This window comes from Diceros bicornis (assembly GCF_020826845.1).
Source record: "Diceros bicornis minor isolate mBicDic1 chromosome 30 unlocalized genomic scaffold, mDicBic1.mat.cur SUPER_30_unloc_2, whole genome shotgun sequence".
Taxonomy (NCBI): Eukaryota; Metazoa; Chordata; class Mammalia; order Perissodactyla; family Rhinocerotidae; genus Diceros; species Diceros bicornis.
The window spans coordinates 1,668,683-1,690,375 of NW_026690900.1; the positions used below are offsets into that span (position 1 = coordinate 1,668,683).

General features: G+C 43.0%; 1 long non-coding RNA gene across 1 annotated transcript in view; it reads left to right on the plus strand.

Moving 5' to 3' along the window:
• The window catches only part of LOC131402104 (uncharacterized), a 103,048-nt gene extending 81,667 nt beyond the window's left edge, over positions 1-21,381 (plus strand). The window contains exon 3 of the long non-coding RNA XR_009218279.1: positions 21,351-21,381. This is a non-coding gene — a long non-coding RNA (uncharacterized LOC131402104). The remainder of the gene's footprint in view (positions 1-21,350) is intronic.
• Positions 21,382-21,693: the final 312 nt, after the last annotated feature.

The window sequence follows — 21,693 nt, forward strand, 5'->3', positions numbered from 1 at the left end:
TCCATGTAGAACATCCTTTAGACAGAGCATCCAGTGTGCCTGCTGGGGTGTTGGTCTGGGTGAAGGAATTTAGGACTTGAGTTGGGACAGGGATGGAGTGTATGTGAGGACGAGTGTGCAAGTTGAATGGGTGTTACTGGGACGGAGGAGGAGCTGAGCAGATATGCTGGTTCTGACTTGGGTGACCACACGGGTGGGTGGTGGTGCCACTGTGAGAGAAGACGACAGATGATAAAGAGTGCAGGACTCTGGTCTGGTCTCAGGCCAGCTCTCAGTGATGGCCATCGCTCTCCCTCTCGTCTTGCAGCTTTGGGGCACAACCTGAAGACCCTCACAGTCAGTGTCAGCATCTCCACCTTCTGGTATTCATCAGACAGGATCAACAGCTCAGCCACGTTCAACTCCACTGAGAGGGTCCTGCAGAGCCTGGTGAGACCCTGGTCCCAGCAGCTCCTGGTGGGTTAAATCCCACCCAGCCTCTCCCCCAACCCCTGTCCCTCCTCCTCATCTTCTTTCCTTCCTCCCCAGCTGGATCCTTGTTCAAGAAGAGCAGCCTGGGCCCCTTCTCCTTGAGTGGCAGACTGCTCTCCCTCAGGTAAGACCCTCCCTTGAGCACTTGCCCCTAATGACCACTTTTGTGACCACCCCTCTCTCAGTTTCCCCACTCACCTCCCATTTCCTCCTTCCTGTTCTGGCCCAAACCCCAGAGGTTTCAGGACCTCTCTCTAGATTCCCCACGTCCCTCTCTCCCCAGGTCTGAGAAGGATGGGGCAGCCACCAGTGTGGACGCTGTCTTCACCCACCACCCTGACCCCGTGGTCCACCATGCCTCTGTGCTGGGAGCTGAGAGTCTCCATCTGTCTGCTCTTCCTCTCACTGGCTCCAGGCTCTGCACCCTGGAGTTTATGCATGCAGAGAGAGCACCAGCTACATTGCCGCAGGATCAGCTGGAACCTCAGCAACCTGGAGCCCACATCCTCGGAGTACACCGCCCTGCAGAGAGACACCCAGGATCAGGTGGGGTCTCCCCTCTCCCGTCTCTCCTTGCCCTGAGAGCACCCTCATTCCTCTGCCTGACTTATATCTTTTACATTATTGTTTCAATCCTTCACTTTCCCTGCGTGTCTGGGTTCTCTCACTTCCCAGAGGTGATGTCCTAGCTGCCTTCCCCATTTCTCATGTGGGTAAACTGAAGCTCAGAATGAGGAGTATTTTGCCTAAGGTCACACAATGAGTTAGGGGCAGAGCCAGGATTTGAAGTCAGGTCTCCTTTGCGCCAAGGTCTGTGATCCTACACTGGCCCAGTGGCCACCTGCATCCCCAGGAGACATCCATCTCACCCACTCTCCCTCCCATTTGCTCTAGGTCACCAAGCTCTACAGAGGCAGCCAGCTGTGAGACATATTCCACTCCTGCCTGGTCACCGACTTGATGTAGAATGAGGAGATTGGAAGCATTGGTTGAGCTGATGGCTGATGGCTCTGAGCTCCCGTGACACATCCTTGATCTGGAAGTCACTTACATGGTGCTCATTCTCCCCCACATTCCTGTCAGCTAATCCTACCATCGCCATCCATAGGTTTTCGGGGGTTGAGAAAAGCATTACCATTTGAGGCCACCAACCTCCAGCATCCTGCTCCTCCTCCTCTTCTGGAGACTTTCAACAAATATCAGCAATCTAACTGTGCTCTCCAATAGTGAAGCCACTAACCACATGGGGCAATTTAAATTTTTTATACACCATTGGGATATGATTCACATATTGTGTATGGGGGTGTTGTATTTTTTAGGTTTTTGTATATACAATGTCTTCTCCTCTGCAAAACAAATAGTTTTACCTCTTCCCGTCTAATCTGGGTTTCCTTTATTCCTTTTTCTTGCCTAATTGCCCTCATTAGAACCTGTAGTTCCTCTTATTAACATATGAAATGAGGTAAGACATCATTGTCTTGTCCCTGGTCTTAGGGGGAGATTTTCAGTCTTTCACATTGAATATGGTGTTAGCCTTGGGTTTTTCATTGATGCTATTTATAAGTTGAGAAAGTTTTTTTCTATTCTTAATTTGTTGAGTGTTTTCTGTTTTAGGCATAAAGGGCGTTGTATTTTGTGAAATTCTTTTCTATGTATATGGTTGAAAATACGTGGTATGGCCATTATTCTATTAATATGGTGTATTACATAATCAAGTTTTCAGATATTAAGCCAACCCTTCAACTAGAGGTGAGAGATTAAGATGTTCTCAAGTCTGTCCTCGGCCTGCCACATCCCTGAGCACTTGTGGCCTTCTAGATGCCCACAAATACACTGCAGCTTTTCAAAGCCCCCTGTGGACATCTCATTCCCCCAATTTTTCTTCTAAGTTTTTGGCTCGCCTCTTACCTGCCTCAGCTGGAATCACTCCCTCAGGCCACTACAATAGAAAACAATTAGCTCTGATTGTTTTTACCAAGTGCCTTGGGAACCGACTTTCCACCCTGGGCAAGCTCTGAGTCAAGTAAGGACAAGCCCTGAACATGGAGCTTTTTCAGGGAGCTGCCAGGCAGGTCAGCTAGTGACAGTTCGATGGGGATGGTTCTTTTCAGAGCTCCAAACCAATTATGGCTGCTTGGCTGCTGGTTGTCTCAGCCACCATGGTTCTAAGACTGATGGTTTTCAAAGTTATGGAGGATATTGTGAGAGCAGGATGTGAATAGTGAAAGTTATAGTGCCACAAAATTTGCTACCTTTATCAAGATTCCACTGTGTATCTTCACTAAACCCTCCTCACATTCTTACAAGCCTTTGAAAAATTTCTAGGCTCTGAAAAGTTGATTTTGACCATTTTTACCAGTGTTCTCATTGTTTTTATGCATTTTCAAAAGTCCCTACTCTAAAGTTTCAAAAATGTTCTCCCTGTGGTTATTTATTTATAAATTACGTACTTGAAATTAAATTACATGAGAAATTCAGTTCCTCACTCACACACACTAGCAACATTTTAAGTGCTCGATAACAACATGGGGCTAATAATGAGTGTATTTGGTAGTGCAGACAAATGTTTACATTACTGCAGAAAGTTCTCTTGGACAGGACCCAAAAGCAGGGTATCTAGAATCACGGTAGTATTCCAGACACCCTTGTTCATCCTTTGTGCCCTTCCAGGTCTGTCCTCCACGGTAACCACACTGGAATGGACTCCCTGTGTACCTTGCCACCGAGACTGGACAGAGTTGCCATCTATGAGGAATTCCTGTGGCTGACCCAGAATGGTACCCAACTGCAGAACTTGACCCTGGACAGGAAGAGTGTCCTTGGGGATGGTAAGGCTCCCTGGTCATTGGGAAAGAAAGTGAGGCCTTTCTGGGAACTCTGGATGCCTGGGGTTGAGAGAGCATTGAACTTTCTCAGGCTGGCAGGTGGTGGCACAGTCCCCCAGTCTTTCCTCACCATTGAGAGAGAGAAAAGAACACCAGTGTAATATTGGTGGCCCTCACCTTCTCCTAGACAGCTCTGTGACCTCAAACTAGTCACCACCCCTCTCTGGACATTTGTTTCCTTATCTCTGCACTGAAAGCCACTGGGCCAGATGGTCAGTGAGGGCCTCTAGCTGTGTGTGAAGCAGACTTGCAGGTTTGGGGGTGGATGTTTTTCCTGATCCACAGGCTATAGTTTGCCAAGTCCCACTATAGATGAGCACCAATGCTCTAGAACTTTTGCAGTGGTGGAATGTTCTATATCTGTGCTGTCCAGTGCATAGCTGCATATGGCTGTTGAGTGCTCGAAGGATGGTATTGTGACTAGTCTTTATTGTTACTGATTTTTAATGTTACTGAGGTGCTAGAATTTTTATTTTATTTAACTAAAGTTAATTTTAATTCAAAAAGAGACTTGTTGCTGCTGCATATCAGACAGCACACCTCTAAGTGGTTGTCTGGATAGAGGTACACGTAGGGGGAACTGCACCCCTCCCCCCATGCCCACTGGGTGCCGTGTGTCCTCCCCTTCTGGACATTATGTTGTAGCTGGAAATAACAAGAATAGAGAATTGAAACTTATCAATTATTTGATGTGAACAAATTCATACTTGCAGGCGGAAATCAGAAAAGACTTCCTGCAGGAAATTACAATGTAGATTAATCCTAGAAAATGAATATTAAGCAAATAGTTAAAGGAGAAGGAGATGATGTGTTTCTAGGCACGGAAGAACACTTTTCAGTGTGAATTTACAAATTTAGAGAGATCCCATAGGCTTGCCAACTGTGATGACCCATTCTCCCCCCGGCCGTCGTAAGAAAGTCCATTCAAATTCACTCATATGTGCCCAGAGGTATGAATTTGGTTTAATTTATTACACTTTTGTTCTGTGATAATGGCCTTGGATTTTGTAGCAAAGTGTGCTCACTTTTTAGAGATGAAACTAAAATGGGGTGAAACATCATGATGTCTACTTTACTTTAATATTTCATTGAATACGTGGGATGATTCAAGTGGGGCAAGTGTTAATAATTTATACATTGATGAAATATTGTTTTAATTGGATGGAATATACATTGGTAAATCTAGATGATGGATGTTTATGAGACTGTTCCCTTTATTTTTCTGTGTATCTAAAAAGTTATATTAAAAAGAGTGAAACACACTCACATGCATTCTCCATTTCACTCACTTCCAGAATATTCTCCCAACAGAGATGACACCTTTATTGTGAAGCCTGGTAAGCCTGCAGGAAGCCCCAGCCCAGGGTAGGAGGCGAGTATCTTGATGTTGTGCCTCATTGAAGAGAACCATGTGAACAGGTTTTTGGATGATGAGGAAAGTTGACCAACCCTTGTCAAGCAGGGTTGAGGCACAGTGGGGTCAGCAGGAGCACTGGGGCGATGACAGGAGGTGGTTCACCCCACCACTTGTCTCCCCAGACCTCCTTGTCTGGGCCCTCACCCTCATATTCTTGGCGGGACTCCTGGTGCTTATACAGGCCTGACCTGCTGTCTCCTGGTAAGACGTGACATGTTGCTTGTCTTCTTACTATTGGGTTGTAAGAGCTCTTTATATAATATAAATACACATCCTTTTCTAGGGATGTGTTTTGCAGATGTTTTCTCCCAGTCTGTGCGTGGCTTGCCTTCTCCTTCACAACATGAATCATTGGGGAAATGTAAGGGACAGTCATCATGAGATTCCACCACACTTGAGAATGGCTATAATTAAAAGACTGACTATAGCAAGTGTTGTTGAAGATGTCAAGTCACTGAAACTCTCATCGAGTGCTGGTGAAAAATAGCTTGGATGCGTCTTTAATAATTCCATACGTCTACCCAGTCATTCCTCTCCTAGGAATCCATCCAAGGGAAATAAGCCCATATGTCTATACACAGACTTGTACACACATGTTGATAACAACCTATTTATAGTAGACAAAAACGGAAAACAACACAAATGTCCATCTACGGGTGAATGGATACGCAAAGTGTGGTATATCACCACCTTGGAATACTATTCAACCATAAAAAAGAATGAATTATATTTTTCTTTTTTAATTATTTTACTGAAATTATAAAGGGCTTTAACATTGTGTAATTTCGGGTGTTCATTATTATTTGTGAATTTCTGTATAGACTGCATCGTGCTCAGCACCAGTAGTCTAACATTTATCCATCACCATGCATATGTGCCCATTTCACTCTTTCACTCAACACCCAGCCCCCTTCCCCTCTGGAAACCACTAATCTGTTCTCTTCATTCCTGTGTATGTTTATCTTCTACATATGAGTGAAATCATGCATATTTGTCTTTGTCTGGCTTATTTCATTTAACATCATGCCCGCAAGGTCCATCCAGGTTGTTGCAAACTAGACAATCTTGTCTTTTTTTCTGGCTGAGTAGTATTCCATTGTATATAATACATACCACATCTTCTTTATCCATTCATCTGTAGCAGGGCACTTGGGTTACTTCCATGTCTTGGCTATTGTGACTAATGCTGCAGTGAATGCAGGGGTGCATAAATCTCTTTGAATTGTTGATTTCAATTTCTTCGGATAAATACCCAGTAAAGGGATAGCTGGAAGTTATGGTATTTCTATTTTTATTTTTTTGAGAAATCTCCACACTGTTTTCCCTGGTGGCTGCACCAGTTTGCATTCCCACCAGCAGTGTGTGAGGGTGCGCTTTTCTCCTTATCCTCTCCAACATTTGTTATTTTTTGTCTTGGGAATTATGGCCATTCTGACAGGTTTAAGGTGAACTCTCATTGTAGTTTTGATTTGAATATTCCTAATAATTAATGATGTTATACATCTTTTCATGTGTCTGATGGCCTTCCATATATCTTCTTTGGAAAAATGTCTATTCATATCCTCAGCCCATTTTTAGATTGTATATCATAGTTGCAAATCCTTCTGGTTGCTGTATGTGGGACGTGGCCTCAGCGTAGCCGGACAAGTGGTGAGTCTGTGTGCGTCTGGGATCCGAACCTGGGCCGCCAGTAGAGGAGCGCGCACTGAACCATTAATCCACGGGGCCGGCCCTGTCTTTTCATTTTGTTCATCATTTCCTTTGCCTTGCAGAAGGCTTTTAGTCTCATGTAGTCCCATTTGTATATTTTTTCTTTTCTTTCCCTTGCCTGAGTAGACATGGTATTGGGAAGGGTGCAGCAAAGACCGATGTCAAAGAGTGTACTGCGTATATTTTCTTCTAGGAGTTTTATGGTTTCCAGTGTTAGATTCAAGTTTTTTATCCATTTCGAGTTAATTTTTGTGTATGGTGGAAGATAATGATCTACTTTCATTCTTTTGCATGTGTCTGTCCCGTTTTCCCAACAGCATTTACTGAAGAGACTTTCCTTTCTCCATTGTATGATCTTGGCTCCTTTGTGAGAGATTAACTGACTACAGATGTGTGGTTTTCTGTCTGGGCTTTCAGTTCTGTTCCATTCATCTATGAGTCTGCTTTTGTGCCAGTACCATGCCATTTTCATTACTATAGCTATGTAATATATTTTCAAGTTAGGATTGTGATGCCTCCTGCTTTGTTCTTTCTTCTCAGGATTGCTTTGGCTATTTGAGGCCTTTTGTTATTCCATATATCTTTTAGGATTCTGTGTTCTATTTCTATGAAGAATGTAATTGGAATTCTGATAAGGATTACATTGGATCTGTAGATTACTTTAGGTAATATGGACATTTTAACTGTGTTTATTCTTCTAATCCATGTGCATGGAATATCTTCCCATTACTTCAGATCATCATTGATTTCTTTCAATAATGTCTTATAGTTTTCATTGTATAGGTCTTTAACCTCTTTGGTTAAATTTATCCCTAGAAACTTTTTTCTTTTTGTTGCAATTGTAAATGAGATTGTATTCTTGAGTTCTCTTTCTGTTAGTTCATTATTAGAGTATAGAAATGCAACTGATTGGGGTAAGTTGATTTTGTATGCTGCAACTTTGCTGTAATTGTTGATTATTTCTAATAGATTTCTGATGGATTCTTTAGGGATTTCTATATTTACAATCATGTCATCTGCAAACAGCAAGAGTTTCCTTTCTTCCTTTCCAATTTGGATTCCTTTTCTTTTTTTTTTCCAGCCTAATTGCTCTGGCCAAAACCTCCAGTACTATGTCGAATGGGAGTGGCAAGAGTGAGCACCTTTGTCTTCTTCCTGTTCTCAGAGGAATAGCTTTAAGTTATTCAGCATTAAGTATGATGTTGTCTGTGGGTTTGTGATATATGACCTTTGTTGTGTTGAGGTACTTTCCTTCTATACCCATTTTATTGAGAGTTTTTATCATAAATGGATGTTGGATCTTGTCAAATCCTTTCTCTACATCTGTGGAGAGGATCATGTGATTTTTATTCCTCATTTTGTTAATGTGGTGTATCACATTGATTTGCGGATGTTGAACCATCCTTGCATCCCTGGTATAAATTCCACTTGATCATCTTATATGATCCTTTTAATATATTGCTGTGTTCGATTGGCTGATATTTAGCTGAGGATTTTTGCATCTGTGTTCATCAGTGATATTGGCCTATAATAGTCCTTCTTTGTGCTATCCTTGCCTGCTTTTGCTGTCAGGATGATGTTGGCCTCATAGAATGAATTAAGAAGTCTTCCACCTTCTTCAACTCTTTCGAATAGTTTGAGAAGTATAGGTATTAAATCTTGTTTGAATATTTGGTAGAATTCTCCATAGAAGCCATCTGGTCCTGGACTTTTGTTTTTTGGGAGTTTTTTATGACCATTTCGATCTCTTTACTTGTGATTGGTCTGTTCATTTATTCTATTTCTTCTTGAGTCAGTTTTGGGAGGTTGTATGAATTTATCTCTTTCTTTTTGGTTATCCAATTTGGTGGCATGTAAGTTGTTCAGTGTATTCTCTTATTGTCCTTTGGATTTCTGTGGTATCTGTTGTAATTTCTCCTCTTTCATTTCTAATTTTATGTCTTTGAGCCTTGTCTCTTTTTTTCTTAGTGAGTCTGGTTAAGGGTCTGTCAATTTTGTTTCAATCTTCTCAAAGAACCAGCTCTTTGTTTCATTGATCCTTTCTACAGTTTTTTTAGTTTCTATTTCATTTATTTCTGCTCTAATTTTTATTATTTCCATCATTCTGCTGAATTTGGGCTTCATTTGTTCTTCATTTTCTGGTTCTATTAGGTGTAGTTTAAGGTTACTTATTTGGTATTTTTCTTGTTTGTTGAGGTGCGCTTGTATTGCTATGAATTTCCTTCTTAGAACTGCTTTTGCTGCATCCCATAAGAGTTGTTTTGTTGTCTTTTCATTTTCATTTGTCTTCAGGTATTTTTTGATTTCTCCTTTCATTTGTTCATTGATCCAATGGTTCTTCAGTCATGTGTTCTTCAGTCTCCACATATTTGTGACTTCCCCATCTTTTTTCTTGTAGTTGAATTCTAGTGTCATAGCATTGTGGTCAGAAAAGAAGCTTGATGATATGATTTCTATCATAAATTTATTCAGGCTTGCCTTGTTTCACAACATATGGTGTATCGTTGAGAATGTTCCATGTGCACTTAAGAAGAATGTGTATTCTGCTGTTTTGGGAGGGTATGCTCTCTATATATCCATTAAGATCTTCTGATCATATTTTTTATGTAATTCCACCATTGTTTCCTTTCTCTGCATGATCTATCCATGGATGTAAGTGGGGTGTTCAGGTCCCCTGCTATTATTGTGTTGCTGTTAATTTCTCCCTTTAGGTCTATTAATAGTTGCTTTATATTCTTTTATGCTGCTGTGTTAGGTGCATATATCTTTATAAGTGTTATGTCCTCTTAGTGGAAAGTCCCCTTTATCATTATATACTGCCTCTCTTTGTCTCTCATAGTCTTTTTTATCTTGAAGTCTGCTTTGTCTAATATAAGTATGGCAACACCTACTTTGTTTTATTTGCCATTTGCTTGCAGTATTGTCTCCCATCCCTTCATTCTGAGCCTGTTTGTTTTTAGAGCTGAGATGTGTTTCCTGGAGGCAGCATATTGTTGGGTCTTGTTTTCTAATCCACCCCACCACTCTGTGTCTGTTGATTGGAGAATTCAATCGATTTACATTTAGAGTGATTATAGATACATGAGGACTTAGTCCCACCTGATCTATATTTCCATTGTTTCTCTTCCTTTGTGTTTCTGACTACCATTTCATTTTGGGGGTTTTCTGTGGAGGTTTTCTTTTTTTCTATGATTTATGGCTCTGCTATGATTTTTTGTTTGCTGGTTACTGTGAGGTTTGTATGAAGATCTCATAGATGAGATAGTTCATCTTCTGATAGCCTCTTATCTCCATTAGTCTAAGCGGGTTCCATCCCTTTCCTCTTCTCCTTCTGATTATTGTTGTAACAAGTTATCTATTTTTGAGTTGTGCATTTGTGACTAAGTTGAAGTGTTTATAGTTACTTTTGATGTTTTCCTTCTCTTGTTCTTTTAAGTTATAATTAAGTATTTGCTACCTTGTTGTGAAACACAGCTGTAGCTTTCTGATTTTGTCTGCCTATTTATCACTCTGGTCAAAGATTTGTAGACATTTGCCTTCTTTTTGTTTCAGGTATGAGGGCATTCTTGATCATTGCTTGTATGGGAGATCTAGTGGCGATGAAATCCCTCAACCTTTGTTTATCTGGGAAAACTTTTATTTCTCCATTGTATCAAAACGATCATTTCACTGGATACAGTATTCTTGGCTGAAAGTTTCTGTCTTTCAGTATTTTTAATATATCATTCCATTCTTTCCTTGCCTGTAAAGTTTCTGCCAAGAAATATGCTGAAAGCATGATAGGGGTTCCTATGTAGGTTATTTTCTTCTATCTTGCTTCCCTTAATATTTTTTCTTTGTCATTGGCTATTGCCAATTTTACTATTATATACCTTAGAGAAGGTCTTATAGCATTGATGTAATTAGGCGTTCTCTTGGCTTCAAGTACTTGTAGGTCCGGTTCTTCCCCAGGTTTTGGAAGTTCTCAGCTATTATTTCTTTGAACAAGCTCTCTGCTCCTTTCTCCCTCTTTTCTCCCTCTGGGATACGTATAATTCTTATGTTGCTTTTATAATTGAGTCACATATTTCTCCAAGAATTCCTTTAATTTTTAAAAATCTGAGTTCTCTCTCCTCGTCCACTGGAAGCATTTCTATATTTCTATCCTCTAAATCACTAATTCTTTCATCCATAATATCAGCTCTATTTTTTAAGGATTCTAGATTCTTTTTTATCTCATTAATTATGTTCTTCACATCCAGAATTTCTGCTTGTTTTTCTTTTAATAGTTTCAGTTTCTTTAATGAAGTATTCATTTTCCTCATTAATTTTATTTCTGAGTTCATCGAACTGTCTGAACATTCTTGTAACTTCGTGAGTTTCTTTATGACAGTTATTTTGAATTTTCTGTCATTTAGATTGTAAATTTCTGTGACTTCAAGGTTCATTCTGGAGATTTGTCATTTCCTTCTGCTCTGAATTGTTAATGTAGTTTCTTATGGTGTTTGATGAACTAATCTTTTGCCTGTGTGTTTGTGGTAGTATCAGGTCACAGATTCCACCTGCTACCGTTGTGGGGGAAGCATGAGCTGTGTCTCTGATCCCACCCCATACGCTGGAAGTTGTGTGGGTACAGTGGCTGTTCCCACCCGCTGGGAAAGCATTCACAATGGGCTCAGAGCTGCCGCCACACAGAGACACATACCCAGTTGTGAGACCGCAGCACTACTATGGGTATTTGTGCCATCTCGGAAAGCATTTGCATGTGCGCGTATATCTGCTGCTGCCTTTTCTTATGCTCATGCCAGCCTCTGTGCTTGGCGGGTGGGACTTCTTCATGGGTTCTGATCATTCCCCAATCATTGGGAAAGCAGTGGCACGGTAGGCTTTCCAACCATCCAGGAAAACATTCATGTGTAGGTCCAGGGCTGCCGCCAACACCTCCTAGAGTTGCACCAAGACGCATTCCTACTTTTGGGGATGCAGCAGTACTATTGGCTCTCACGCCAACCTGGGAAGCACTCAGGCGTGTGTACAGTGCTGCCAGGGAAGTCTTGGGGATAGGAATGAATTCATAGTACATGCAATGACAAGCATAAATTTCAGAATAATTATGCTGAGTGAAAGAAGCCAGTAAAAAATGAGTACATAGTATATGATCCCATTTATAAAAATTCTTGGAAAATACAAGAAAATCTATAGGGACATATACCGGATCACTGGTTGCCTGGGAATGAGAATGTGTTTGCAAACAGCAGGGAAGGATGAATTAAAATGAGCATGAGGAAATTTGGGATGGATGGGTGTTCCTTTTCCTGATTGTGGTGATGGTTCAATAACTTATAATCAAAATGTATCAAATTGTTCACTTTAAATGTATGCAGTTTACTGTATGTCGTTAATACCTCAATTATGCTGGAACATGTAGGGGAAAGAGAGGGAGAGAGAGCCAAAAGAGGGAAAAGGGGAGGAAAAGAGGACTGAGGGTGAAAATTAAGTGGAAAACAAAGAGGGAGACATAGGAAGCATCGGGTCTCTGTGGCTTTGGCATCTCCTTCGCCTGAAGTCTCCCATACTTGGCAGCTGACTGGACCATTCTGATGCGCTCTCCTCACCTCACAAGTCACTGTCAGCAGAAGAAGGAGGGCAACTGTGTGGTCCAGTGACACGCCTGGGCTATTACCTGCCTCATGGCTACCTACGGAAGCTGCGATGAGTAGATCTAACTAGGTCTGATGTCCCGTTTTCACAGCTGATGTCCAGAGGAACTTGGCTGGAACACAACGAACCTACATTGGACGGACACAGGCTCTGAGCCTTTCTAGACTTGACCCCTAACTGGCTTACAGGGGACTATGCTGAAAGATTTCACCTCCCTTAAGTCCTGAAAATGACTACAAATTCTGTCCTATGGTGTCACACCAGTTCATCCCTCAGGGACACCAGAATTGGTGAAACCAGCACAGATATTGCCATCGTGTAAAATCGAATCCCCACTTCAGTGCAAGGTTTCCCTTCTTAGGAAACTTTGAAACATCCCTCCCCTTGACTCTGTGCAGCCATCACATCCCTCTCAGTTCCTCCATTTTCCTCCCCCACCGAAGGCCTGGCAGTCTCAGGTTCCCCTTTTCTGCTTCATTCTCTGAAGCTCAGATTCACCAGGACTTCCAGATCAATCTCCCTCGATGGCTCCTCTCCCAACTCATGGGTCCTCCATGATGGGAAACAGGCCAAGTTGGGAGGAGTGGGTGAGACATGACTCTGCAGTCACCTTGGGCCTTGGGAGCTGAAATGACTAAGTGTCTGGGAAGCCTGAATCCCAGAGTAACACCAAGGTTCTGGGAAGAGAGTATCTGGTCTGGATGTAAAAGGGAATAAAACTCGGGGGGAGAAAACTGAGGGAAAAGAAAGAATCTTTTTTCATCTTTCTCTGTACAGAGTCCAATGAGCCTCACAGCAGAGGCTCTCCAACAAGCAGTCTAGAGCATCCCAGGCATGAGGCAGGCTGCGCTGTTCTGCCGTGGGTCTGTGGGAAAATTACATTATCTGTACACACTGTGCAGACGACCACAGCTGAAGAAACCGAAGGGCTGAGACTTAAATTCACAGTCATGCCACTCTCTCATACTTTTTGTGTGTGAGCTTCACATTCTCAATCTTAAGCAGTGATTCTCTGAGAATGCACACTTCAAGATTATAATGATTAATAATATTTTTAATCATTGCATACATTATATGTTATATACTATACATTATAATTATAAATTAATGTTTAATTATTATTATACATTAATATATTATTGCATATTATATTATTATAATAATATCATTATAATGATTAATAATAGTTATCATTATTGACTAATTTCTGCTAAGCAACATGACTGGCAAGCTCTGCGTGTATTATCTCAGTTACAGTCACTATTTTTAGGGTTTTATTCCCATTTTAAGGTAAAGGTATGGAGGCTCTGATATATTACATAACTTGACAAGGAAGGAAAATAATTACTACAAAGCTTAAATAAACACCTATTCAAACTATGTGTCAAAGAAAGAAAGACGTTATCTGACCTACAAACAGACTCAAAGTTGACCTCCCACAGGCCCACAGTGAAAGAAGCGGTAAAGAATGTACATCAGGAAGAAGAAATGTGAACCCAGGAGAACATAACAGGAGTCACGAGGAAAGGAAAAAACAGTCTGTCTAATTTAGTATTAGTTTTAAAACAAGACATGAAAAACACATTCGAACCCAAATCCAGATGATGACCACATGGAAGAATAGAGGAGAGAAGATTTAGCTAAAAATAACTCATTTTTTAGGGAAGATATAAATACTAAGATACTCTATTATTGTTTAACACATTGCTCTCAGAAACTGATAAATCTGTGGGACAAAAGTAAGTAATGATAAAGAGTATTTGAACATACTCGATCAGGCAAATAGACAAATCCCAACACACTGGCTTATTGTGAGACTTGTGATGCTGAAAACAGTCGTTCTCCTGACAGCATGATACCGCAATGGCATATCAATTTTCATGAATCAAATTTCCAACACATATAAATCTAAAAAAAGGGACAATCCAGTATTTCATTATGTGCGGCTGTGATTCAACATGCAACAAATACCAGAAACATAGAGACCCGGAAGTAGGTGTCTTTTTTGAGAAGACAGATATAACAGCTATTTAGTGAAATATTATTTTAGAATCTATTGGAATATTAGACAAAAAGGACAATTCATTTGGACTATGTAGGTCTTCTCTGTGACTGTGAGGGCAAAACTTGAAAGAATCCCCTGACTGTGATAACTCTCTGTTGATCTTAAAATACAAATGCATAACACTCAGGAAAGGAAAATGAGAGAACAAAATGAGAAAGAAAGATCTCCTTTCTCTCCTCACCTGAAACCAAATCTCTCACCTCAGAAGGATCACTGTCTGTATCTTCTTTGTCATGCAAAGGAATCAAAGAAAAGAAAACTATTGGTATATATTAAAGTTTCAAGAGCTCAAAACAAGAAGACATCAAGACCCCTGCAGAGGCATTAATGTAGTGTGAGCTCCATGTCATCTGGACCATTTTGTCTTTTCTTCATCGTGTTTGTCGAGACGTCCTTCTTGGCCCTTCGCTCTCCCTGCCTCGCTAGCAAGTCTGTCTGCATGAGTGCTACCGCCAGGCTCTCTCTTGCTGTCTTCACTTTCTCTTCCTGTTTCCTGATATCCTCCTCAGTCACCAGAAGTTGTTTGCAAAGGAGTTGTGGGATGTACAGAGCAGCTCCTGGGATCGTCTCTGCTGAATCTGAAGACCAGGCAGGGGTGGGCATGTGACTGGAGTTCAGACCACCTGTGAGCACACCTGCCAGGGATGCGCCTGTGCAACTAGGTGCAAGATTCAGCAGGGCTTTGGCAAGGTCCAAAGGACTTAACAGTTCTCCTGCACTCTGCAGGCCTGGAGACCTTGCAATTTCTTCTGCCAGCAGAGTTGTTGGGGCTGCTCCAAGGTTTCCTCCCTTTGATGACATCTGACCTCATTGCCAGGATAGGATGAGATTCTAGTAACTGGCCTCTTGAATATGTAACTGGACATCCTCAAAGGGATGGAGATGCTCAAACCAGGATTTGGGTTTGATTGGTTTCCACAATCATGTCACTTCCTCTGTGATGATTTGACCATCATACTTCTTTTCCTCTTACCCTATAAAAATAAATTGGGAATGTGGATCAGAGTGAGAAACGAAGCCTGCCTTCCCAGGACAATTATGTCAGATGCCTTGTACTTCTACCCTCCCTCTCTCCCTGTAGGGATTAATCTGACCTGTGTCCTGGGACATAATCAACGAGATTTGGGTCAAGAACAGAAAGCTCGAGGTCAAAACTCAGGACTACTGCATGTCATTTCTTCTCCCCCATGTTGTTAGACACTTATGAGTATGACTTTATTCTCATTTTGTCCTTGTCAGTCTCAACAACAAAATCCCTGGTGCTCCCTGTCAGGACACACTGTCCCCAGTCTTTTTCTAAATCCCAAATCATACTATTCTTCTGTACTATATGACTATTCATTTGATTAGCCCATTGACCAGTTGGTGTTCATAGCTCCATTGGAGCTTAAGTCAGTAGTGAAATTATCATCCACCCCACTCCTAGTGACTGTTATTTGACAACTGTGAACATTAAATCTCAGTACAGAGAATATGTCTGAAAAAATTCAATTTACAAATGGAGATTGTGCTGTAAGTGGGAAGTACACACGGGATTTATTAAACCCAGGAAAAAAATGGAAACTCTCTCAATATGACGTTTTGTGTAGAGTGCACCAACATTGATGATATCTTGATTATAATAGGTTAAAATATACTATTAAAATTAGTTTCGCCTGTTGGCTTTCATTTTTTAAAATGTGGCTATTAAGAAAAAAATTAAATTCTATAATATAGAGTGCTTAATGTTACTATTGGACAGTGCCGTTGAAGCCATCAGTGAAAATAAAGTTCAGAGACAGTGTTTAGGGAAATTTTTTTCCCTAGAAATTGAGTCTACACTGACCCACACTGCAAGATGCAGCAAAAACTGTCATACACACACACAGACACACACACACACTGACAGAATGGAAAAAACCTCTTCCTAGAGTCCCACCTCTTCTCACATGGCATGAGGTTGCACTTCTACTTAGTCCTAAGTGGACTAATCTCAAAAAAGAAGGCAGAAGTCAAGGTAATTTACCAGTTAGGAAGATCTAAAACCAGAGACTAAAGCTCAAGATATGTGGTGAATTTCCTGTCCTGGCTTCTGTTATTAATTCAATATGTTATGGAGACTTTTCCAAGGAGGGTTGTTTCAAACTCACTTTTATCTTTTTTATTTTTCTTTACTATGTAAAAGTAGACATACTATGTAAAGAATAATTACTCTAGCCAATCAATGAAAAGGAGATGATAGAACACGAATACCCTTATTATAAGTCACTACTGGATTAGAGAGTTAGAGAACACCTGACATTGGGTTAATTTGGCCTTAATTAGGCTGATTCTGATTTCATGACCGTCATATTGATTGTATTATGCCAGAACCTAGGAATCTTCTCAGCCTCCCTACTATTTAACCACCAAGGCCCACCAACCAGACCAGTCCTTTCTGACACATCCCCTGCCTCCATCCCTTCTGACAACACCTGGAGGATTTTCCCCAAATCCCACTCTGTCCCTGAGCTCTTCTACCTGCCCCAGGGCCAGGGAATCATTTTCTCCAAGGCTCAGGATCTGTGTGTCCCCAGCTCTGGGGATGGCACTTCTCCCTCTAGTGAAGACAAAGATCAGAGTGCAAACCCTGTGAGCTGCAGCAATTGGACAAAGACTGGGGTTTGCTGACAGAAAAGAACCTTTAGGGGGCATGGTTACCAGGGTCCAAGAATACCCAGTGATTCCTCCAGGGAATGTGATGCAAGACAGAGCAGGAATGTCTGCCTGTGGTTCGGCTTGGGAATGCCTATAGTTTGACCTAGGTGACATTGGTAGTGCATTCACCAATGTTGTTCATTCATTTATCCATCGTAGGTCATGGAGTGTTTTCTGCGTACATCCGGACAACAGGCTCACCCTCTGGGGCTCACAAGCAGTGTCAGAAGAATTTCTAAATTTTATTTCTAATATATAGGTACAGCACTGGTAATACACTAGGTCTTCCAAGCATTTTTCAAACATTTACTCCTTTAATACTCTCCATAAACCTACAAAATATGTATGCTGATCATTATTGCCAACTAAGATATGAAGAAACTGAGGCACCAATCAGGTAAAGAACTAAGTCAATACAAATATCTAATAAAGGATTGAGCTGGAATTTGGACGTGAGGAGTTAGCTCCATAGTCTGTGCTCTTAACCACGACATTTACTCTCTAAAGACTTCACATCATGAAAAAATTTGATCAGTTATCCATTTTCTTGGTGCATTGAGTAGCCACACTATTTTATCTGTGTCTGAAAAATAGAATACCTGCGTAGAAACTACTGCACATACACACTCAAATTACATCTACCAATGTCTCCAGTCCCTGAAAATTAATACAGAGAACATTTCAGAATGTTTCTTGCCCAAGTTGGGAGGACTCTGAGGATATCTCAGTGTTGCTATAAGAAGCTGAGGACAGCCTGGGAGTGGGTCTCAGGGGAAAGGTCCTCAGGAGTCACCATTGAATGACAACATTGATGGGAGGGTCTCAGCAGTGACTGAATTCAGGATCTGGTGATGTTTTAACCTGGTGCTTATATTCTGGCTGTGGGTTTATGGTGATGCAGCACAGGGAGAGGGGATGGTTCACTGTGTTCTTGGGGAAACGAGACCCATGAAAGAGAAGGAATGACGGTTTCCTTAAACAATGGACTCGTGGTGGGAAAAATTCGGCTTGGAAGAGACAGTCCTGTGCCTGGTATAAGCAGAAGGAGTTGCCTCTGCTTCAGCGAAAGCCGACAGCCCTTCCTCATGCACTCATTTTATCTCAATGGGAGGAAGGAGGAGGAAATCATGTAATGCTCTTCTAGATGTGAGATTTGTGATGGTAGAGACTGTGCTAGGAGGTTCTGAAAGGCTGCCCTGAGGCATTTCAGACCTTTGCTGTGACAGAATGACAAGTGTAAGCACCCCTGCGTATGTCTGGGAAGAGTTAGCCTTTCAAGGGGAAGGCTCTCTGGTGCAGAGACTCACAGGAAGAAGCGAGTTTTACCAGGGAAGGTCAGAAATGTGACCAGTGTGGCTGGAGGGAGCCTGAGAAGTGAGAGGAGTGGAGAGAGGAGGGTGATCAGGCTGGATCCTGGGCCATGGTAGACTGTTACTTTCTGTTCCTCTGTGACAACATTACTCCAAAACCTACCACCTATAAAGTACAAATATTTAACATCTCACAATTTCTGTGAGCCAAGCATCAGGCATGGCTTAGCTGGGTGCCTCTGCCTCAAAGTCGCTGTGAAGCAGGGGCTGTGGTCTCCACAAGGCTCCAATGGGGGAGGATTTACACCCAAGATCACTCACATGGGTTTTGTCAGCATCCGTTTGGACCGAGAGTCTGAGCTCCTGTCTGTCTGTTGGCTGGACACTCCCTCAGTTCTCTCCTATGGAACCTCTAAGTAGTGCAACTGACAACATCAGCACTTGCATTCCCAGTTCTGGTGATTTGATAGAGAGCAATAGTAAGAGCGAGAGAGAGAAAGAGAGAGAGAGATAGAAACAGAAGGAGGGTGGTAAGTAGGCAACCCAAGTAAGTCCGTAAGTGGGAAGTGACAGACGTTTTGTAATTAAAACTTGGAAGTGACATCCCATCACCTTGGCTGTGTTCTGTTGTTCAGAAGCCAGATACTGGCCACTTAGTAGTGACACAAGGATGTGCACTCCAGGAGGCAGTGAGCATTGGGTACATTGTGGAGGCTCCCACCACATAGGCCAACATGAGGCTCTTGGATTGATTCTGAGTAAAACAGGGGACCGTGGAAAGCTTAATACCAGTGGATCACAATGTCTGAATTTCCTCTAATTTCAACCCCTTCAGGATGCAGACCTGAAAATGAGGCTCAGAGCGGCAGTGACTTACCAAAGATCACACAACTGGGACCCAGAGAAGTTCTGACTGGTATTCTATGTGATGTCCTACTCCTTGTACTTCCTCCATCTCTAAGTGTGTGCATTAGACACATGTGACACCAGCCCACAGGTGTTGTATGTATTATCGCATATACACCTGATGAGGTCCCTAGGAAGCTGTTTTTAGTGCAATCCTCTTTGTACAGCTTGGGAGACTAGGGAGATCTTGAGAGGCACAGCAGATTTTCCAGGACACAGAACTTGTAGGAAAAAAGAGGTCTGACCTCAGCCCTGTCTCCTCAAAGCTGGGGTCTGGATCCACTCCCAAGGAGCTGTGGGGAGGGTGGTGATGGGTATTTGTGTACAGTGATGGAGATGACATGGGCAAGGAGGGAGAACAGCCAACAGCCTAGTGGGGGATTTGGGTGGGTCTCATTAAAGGAAGGGGTCAAGTAATAGAACCTTGAAGAAGTGACCTCACTTCCTTGGTGACAGCCCCCAACAGAACTTAGAACTCTGGTTACCAGGCACCCACATTGTAATCACAGCCTCCTGTCGAGTTCATTTGAGTGGAGACACTCGACACAGCAGGATGTTCTCGTGTTGTCCCGTGATTTTCCGAGTCTGTGGTCCCCGGAAAGCCCAGAATGAAAGCATGTTAAGTCACTTGAGATGTTGACTCAGCCCTCACCTCAAATGTGTGTGGCCTTTTGGCAGGAGGAACCATCAGGTAACAGTTTAGGCCAAGGCAGGCCACTCTAGGTCAGGCCAGATCTATGATCCCAAAAGGACAGCCCCACACCCTTTGACCCTCATTGTGTGTTTGTGGGGGGGAGGAGGAGTTAGGGAAGTTGGGGATGAGGAGGATCCAGGCTGGGCAGGAGCAGGAAGCTAGATGGTGGGAGTTGGGCAGTGTGTTATGTTCGTACTCAAGCTCTTGGCTGCAGGAGAGGAAGGTGAGTGCTGGGGACCAAGCTCCTCTATCCGCATGTGAATTAAGGACATCAAGGTGCCTCGCATTCCTTCCCTGGTGGAGTCTGTGCAGATGCCGCTCTGTGCCTGATCTGTGTTGGGGTTTCCCACTGTGGCAAAGTCCAGGCAGGCCCCTGATCCCCCCGGCCTGACTGCTGCGCACTGTCACTGCAGAGCTGCACCCAGGAGATGGTCGAGGAGCTGGTGGATGCTTTCCAGTTTGCCAACTCCCTGGAGTGGACAAAGGTGCACCAGTCCATCAATGACCAGGGCTGCTCTGAGGTGAGCATTGGTGCAGAGGGATCTTCACACCCAGGACCTTGAGATGATCAAGGCAGTACTAGAATCTAGACTCAAATCCGAGATTCCGCTGGGAACCACGGCCCCAGAATTTTCTCACTAGAGTGCCCCACAGTATCACTCCCAAAGGAATCTGGACCTCCACTCCTCCCCACAAGCTACACAGGAGGGTAGAAAGTCACCTCAGTCCTCCTGGTGGTTCACCATGGTGTCACTGACTGTATGTCCCTTCTTCTCTCCCCCAATGTGAGCATGAATCCACTGTGAATTTAAATGAGACCTGCAGGATGCGTGCCCTCCAGGCAGCATGATGGAGAAGCTGACAGAGTTCGTGGCACCAGCTTTCCTGAGTAGGAACATCTCCAGCTTCACCACCTTCATGGTCAACTAATCGGCCTCAGACACATCCCACCGGGTCCTGGACCAGCTGTTTACTAGGTGAATAGCCACTCCCTCCTCAGCACAATGGTGACTCTGCCCTCTGCCAGCTGTGTACTTTGTGAAAATCCCCGCATATTTCGGAGCCTCAGTTTGCTCTTCTGAAATGTGTGTGGGGGGGATAAATTCCATGGTGGTCTTGTAGGGACTAATGGGATCAGCAATGGCAGGTGCTTACCTGGTGCCTGGATCTGCGTAGAGGCCTGTAGACATGCTGTGGTTGTTCATGGTTATTATTTCTCTCTTTGTCACGAAAAGTAGTCTGCCTCATCCTTTTCTGGGATATGGCCTTTCTGAGTTTAGAAAAGCACATGGAAACCACCCTGTCAAGGAGGTGGAGATTCTGTCCAGCTGGTCCTGGTCGTTTTCCTTGTGGTAGCCAATCAGGGATCTCTGTGGCAGCAGAGGGGCCCCAGTCCCACTCAGGTCTCTGGGATGGTTCTGGTTGGACTTCACTCATGCAACCATGTAGATTAAGCACCTACTACATGCAGGACTTTTGGAGACACTTAGTAGAACTCAGTGAATAAAGGAGATACAATAGCTGGGCCTCAGTTGTCGTCTGAGAGTCAGACAGTCACATTGGACATCATTCGCAGGTCCTGTCCTCCATCGTACATCCCAAGTGGTGCCCTGATTGCCTCCTTTACATCTAAAGGCATCTTTCCTTATTCCAGCCAGGAGGGCAGAGCACAGGACCATCTGAAAACATGAGTCATCTTTGGGTCCCGAAGAAGGGCTTCCTGTCTCTACAGAACAAGGTGTGGAGGGAGAGATGGGGGCTGTGGCTGGGGCGGGCCTGTCAGGATCCACATCTCACGCATCTTTTGATTTGCATGGGAAGGCCTAGGTCTGATGGCTTCCAATCCAAGAGGACAGGACTCAAAGAGCTTGGATGGGTGTCAGGACCCCTGGGAATCAGAGGGGTGGCTTGGCTGAGTT